Raw genomic sequence first — 6,151 nt, 5'->3', positions numbered from 1 at the left:
TTCCATCTAGGTATTTTTCATAAATGTCACAACTTTGTCGTTATACTGCTGTAACTGGAGTATGTCCTGTGAGGTTGTGAAGTGGTGCTCTGGCACTAAAATCCTTAGCTAATGTCATGGCTTTAGCTTAAAGGGATGGTTCGGCCCATTTTCATGTTTTGGTGAAAAATCATCTTACCTTGAGTCCTCATAGGCCAGTAGAGAAATCCACTCCTGTTTGGCGTTTTCTACTTTCCTACCTGCAGCATAGGCTTACAGTTTGCAGGGTCCTCTCCAATAGGTTGGCTTCCAACAGACCCTAAGTTAGCATTTAAATGACATGCCAAAATCTCCTAAGAGAAACCTCAAAGTTTAGTTGCGAGCTACACTTGAAAGGATGTTTTGATGTGCATTCTATTGAAAAATCAAACAATTACATTCTCTATAATCAGACTTTTAAATTACTAGTATATAGCCATTGATTCTTGAATAATACAGTATACCTTATAATTGGCTCATGAGCTCAACTGTCTTACCCCATCGAACCAAACACATAAGGTGTGTTAAATTAGTTTTAAGCTTGTTTAATTGTAAACAAACACTGTATAGCTTAAAAACATGGATGGTCAGTCCTTGCATCCATAACTCTGTGGCTGGGTACCACAGTCTCATTCACCTGTGCCCACGTATACAGGCACGTAAAATGCTTGGTACAGCTGTCTTGCTTTATCATAACCAAAAATACGAGGTTGTGTCACCTTATAGTTTGTAAACATATTGCTTGGAAATATGTTTATAACTATGATTTCAAGACCAGGAACTGTTCATCCTTGCATTTTCTCTCTATAAGTATGAGAGTGTTCCCTTTTCCCCAGCCCCGACTTTATACCAAAACAAGTGGCAACATTTGGCTGAAAAAAAACCCAGATGAATTTGCCTGAACGAATTTGGATTGCAGCTTTAACAGTAGTCGTCCATGGGAGCGATGTGACACTGTAATAAAATAAGTCTGCCGTTGTGAAAGCCATGTCCCCCTCCTTCCCTGACTTTTCCTAGAAAGAGTTTTGAGACACTGTATTATACATACAATACATAATCTAAATGTAATTTGTATCAGTATATATAATACTATACCATAAATCATCTTCTGTATACACATGTATGCAAAAACGAAATAGAATATATCAAATACAAATGGACATTTAGGCATTCATAAAGACACATCTATGATACAAAATAAGATGGCAGGCTTTGGCACAATTATTTACATTATTTTTTTTACCAGATAACATTTCATCCACTTTATTATTATCATCAAGACCACTAAAATTACCATTTTGTCTAGACAGTTGAAGATGTCATTGTATAGCCCACAGTGAAGTAGAGCATAAGCTTCAGTTTCAAAGGATGCATGATTACAAAAAATACACAGACGTTTATCTAGAGGACTGTTTGTTTCTACCTGTTTCAATAGCAAGAGGGGCAACTTCACATCTAAATTCAGCAGAAGAGCTTCGATATTGACGGGATAAAACATTACGTACCTATGATTCCATCTCAAAAGTGCTTTTAAAAAGGCAAATAGGTGTGTAATTTGTTACTTTCAGGTTTGTTTATCAGTTGATACCACTTTTCTTCTTCACTCTCTGAAAGTGCCAATTCAAAGGCCTTTCGGTCATTTCTTGTGAACACCCTGTCTGTATCAGTGAGATGTATATTTTTTTCTTTGCAGTTGCATAGTCACTAGCCTATAGAAATACCCTAACCCTATTTACAAAGGCGTTCATTTGGCATGATGCATAATCTTTGCCAGTTTTAAAAAAATACATAGCCACTGTTGACGCCATAGGGTTTCCCAGCCCATTTGACCTTGAATTGAAGCATTTGACATGTTTTCTCCACTCCAAGATACAATCTGCAGGCACGATTAAAGACAGCATTAACACATTAATCATTTCTGAACCCTCATACTGCTGCAGCATAAGTAATAATAGGTATCACTAATGAGTCAGACAGTTTAGTAAAACATGAAAAAGGTGGCTTTACACTTTGCAATAATGGGACAAATGGGACACATGGTTAGCTATGTACTAAACAGACACATTATAATTATACATTATAATTATTAATTAGTAATCAACCCCAGATACTGACAACATCTGATGTGGCAGGACCACAGATGAACTTACTTGCTGTTCTAGGCACTGGTGAGTTTCTATAGTGTCCACCTCAGGAATGTTGCCCATCTCCAACCCTCCTTGTCCTCATGATGATCCTCATCCATGCATTTGTTACCTCCAGGCTGGACTACTGCAACAGTGTTGTATTTGGGTTTACCAACAGAATCCTCAACAGACTCCAACATGTACAGAACTTAGCTGCCCGCTTGCTCACTAGAACCCACTCCAGAGACCACATCACTCCAGTCCTCTAAAACCTCCACCGGCTCCCAGTCCGATTTAGAATTCAGCCCTCAACAACATAATACCCTTCTACCTCTCTGACCTCCTCTTCCAGCACAACCCTACCCGCAGTCTCCTTGTCTCCATCACCAGGACTAAACACTGGACCTTGGGGCACCGGGCTTTCTCTGCCATAGACGTACGTAGATCATCACTTTTAAAGCTTAACTCTAGAGGGGAGGAATAATGTCCTACTGGGCCACCGTATCCCTCATCATCATCTTCTTATTTATTGTCTCGTTTGGCACTGATGCATTGATCCCAGCTGTTGCCCATGCATGCCGTTTAGTCCAATAAAAATCTTCCGCTTAATTAAGGATGAAAAAAACCATTGATCTAGAACCAAGCAGCTGGCGGAACCGGAGGGTCCTGTCAGCCATGCACAGCGTTTGCTTTATCTTCTCCGTGTGGAAACGCGCTTCCATGCGCGTGTAGACACGCAAAGTCACAACGCGTCCCTGTGGTGGTGTGTGTAATGGGGTTGTACACCCATACATTAGTCCTAAGAAAGACACTTTTCAAACAGTCATACAACAGTAACAGTAGATGCTTTGTACTGTAGATAGACACTGTATACTGTATAGAGGGATAGATGAACGGATGGATGGACGGATAAGCAGCCAGACAGACAGACAGACAGACAGACAGACAGACAGACAGACAGACAGACACAGATAGATAAATACTGTAGATAGATACAGTACAGAGATAGATGCAATGCAGCATGAGGTCAGTTGGCGAGGGTGATTGACTGAATAAAAATGAATAAGGATAATGCCATCCCAGAGGTCAGGATTAAGAAAACAGAAGAATCGGATTACACTCCATTTTCCCAACTAATACCTCAGATAAGGCACCAATGGAAATGGTATTCAGTTCAGTTATTTTGGGCATGTCTGTAAACTAATGCAATTCACATCAGCACAAAGTAGTCCAGACCTGTAATGCACTAAAGAGGAGGATTATGAAAGTTGGGAAAGTTTGGGTTAACTTGGGGGGCACAAATATGACCATACTTTTAACATCATGATCATCATATCGTAAACATCATGAATACATATTATGTGATGGATGGACAACAATATGCTATTAGAGTTTCTGTTAAAAAGAAATACTACACCACAAATGATGTATCTCTGCTTATTTCGGCCTATGACCTTTGCAATAATAAAGTAGAGTTTGCCATAAGAAGAAACCTTGTGCAGTAATTGAAATCTCCTTCAACACTGCAATGAAGATATTATCCCTGCCATAACCAACCAATGGGAACACTCTTGTTTACCTCTTGCCAAGATAACTGATCTGGATGGAAGTCCCATTGGGCTGACGTGCTGTCAGTCAAGTGATGAATGGTGTAAACTAAGCTGAGCTTAAGGGGGGCGTGGCAGGTGCTATCCAGCCGAATCACTCCAGGCCCTATTTCACTCACACAACCCACAACCCACAATCTTTCAGAGGCACTTAGTTTATTAGAAAAGTTGTGTTACCTTGGGAAATCACGATCAAAGCTAAAACAGCAATTAAGCAATACTGAGCCATAATGAGATTTGATTTGGCTCCCACTCTGATCTGTTGGAACCAGCTGCGGAATGCGCCCTGGCATCAAATGCATACTGATTTGAATATTAGAGGCATGGCAGTGGCTAGGCTAATAAATACAGACGCAGGTATAGACAAAATACTGCCAAGTTTACACAACAACAGCTTTGTAGTGGTAATGCTTTTCGACTATAAAACATCGTCTAGCTCGGTGCGAGGTTGGTGAATAAATCATGAGAGGAAGTTGAGGGACTTCCGCTATGCTTCCTGGAAAAGCTTGGACCAGACGGGGATAGAGAGAGAGAGAGAGAGAGAGAGAGAGAGAGAGAGAGAGAGAGAGAGAGAGAGAGAGAGAGAGAGAGAGAGAGAGGAGACAGCTCTTAAGGTCAGCAGAGTCCAACACGCTGTGACAAATAGACAGTGAGGCAACTGTTGAAAAATGTATGGTCCAGTGCGGCCTGGATTAGGAGCCTTGAGGTAAACACATAGGCGATCCAGCTGGGAAAAGCGCCTGGTAAACCCAGAGAAAAACCCTTCATAAGCCTGTGTGCCAGTGGGATAAACAGGTACAAGCTATTCACAGACACGCTCAGAGCACTGCATCACTATGGCGTCGGAAATAAACCAGCCCACTAGGCTCTGATCATGGAGCCAAGGCCTCTCGCTCTGGGAGCCAGCAGGAGATGTATGGAAAGGTGTGTGTGTGTGTGTGTGTGTGTGTGTGTGTGTGTGTGTGTGTGTGTGTGTGTGTGTGTGTGTGTGTGTGTGTGTGGAGGGGATGGCGGCTTGAATAACATGGAAACGTTCCTAATCTCCCACTCGGAATTCCTGGATGGTCCTGGGAGACACAGAGATGGTATGTATTTTTAGCAGGGGAGGGGGGTGGGGGGTGGGGAGGGAGAGGACATGCTCCTGACTGCTATTCTGTTACTTCCACTGTCAACGCCACTACCTTGTTTTGAGTAGACAAAGGGAGACCCACTACTCTTATAGAGATGGTTTATTTATAGGGTTTAGAAGTTTAGTTTGTTAGTTGTTAGTTTGTTTGTTGCTACTGCAGCAGCTACTCTTCCCGGGGTCCACACATAACAAAAAACACATCATTCAGTGGCAGATCATTGATGTACTGTATAGGCTTATAGACAGTTTATAATTAAAGTTGTGGGTCAACAATGTGCAGTACGGTGGGATAATCTGTGGGTGTTCTGTTGGCTGAGATGTTGATGTATTCAACTGAATTCAAACAGACCTACAGGTTTGTAGCCTATATGAGGTGAACAGCTACAGAACATTACATTTCCATCACATTCTTGACATTTAGCAGACGCTTTTATCCAAAGCGACTTATGACACATACATTTGTCTAAAGTAAGTGAATCATCTATACATCAGTGCTATGGTGAGTTGGCTGAATAATATTCATGCATTCCTTTAAAGGGGCAATCTAGGATTCAAACAACAATAATATATTATTTATATTTTAGTAAAACAAGATTATATTTTGGGTTCTGATGGGGTAAGCCAGTTGAACTAAGGTTTTGCTAACACATTTATAAGTTATATTCTTCAAGAATAATTGGCCATGAATCATTCATTTAAAAGTCCAAAAATGGATGTACCAATCCCAGATTGGCCCTTTAATGTAAGCAATTCATGAATTATATTCAGGAGTTCAGTTAATTTAATGCCTCTTGGGCTTTAGGATTTCTACCACTGTCACCAATGCAAACCACATAATTTCAGAATTTGCAAACTGCAAAGGACCATAGGAAAGGTTTATTTTCCCATCTCTCTCTCTCTCTCTCTCTCTCTCTCTCTCTCTGTAATCATGGTCTTCCCCTCATAAAACCACCACACCATTGTACAACAATATATATGTATTGGACAGCTTGCTGTGTTTAGAATGTATTTTAGTTCAGATCACCTTCAGCCACCTTGCTTTTTGAAAACTACCTCACTTTCATCTAATCATGAACTCCCGGTAGATAGGTATCCAACTCCCATTCCCTCTGACAGCTTCATGTGCTCTAAATTACCCAATATAACTAGGACACCTTTAATTGGACAGCTTCTCTTTGATCTGCAAACTGGGTTAGTGTACCTGTCACAATTATCAAAAAGAGGAAAAAACAAAACATGTAGGGTTGATATTTAGGAGGCATCTTATTAGA

Source organism: Argentina silus (genome assembly GCF_951799395.1).
Source record: "Argentina silus genome assembly, chromosome: 5".
Classification (NCBI taxonomy): domain Eukaryota; kingdom Metazoa; phylum Chordata; class Actinopteri; order Argentiniformes; family Argentinidae; genus Argentina; species Argentina silus.
This window is presented reverse-complemented; position numbering follows the sequence as displayed.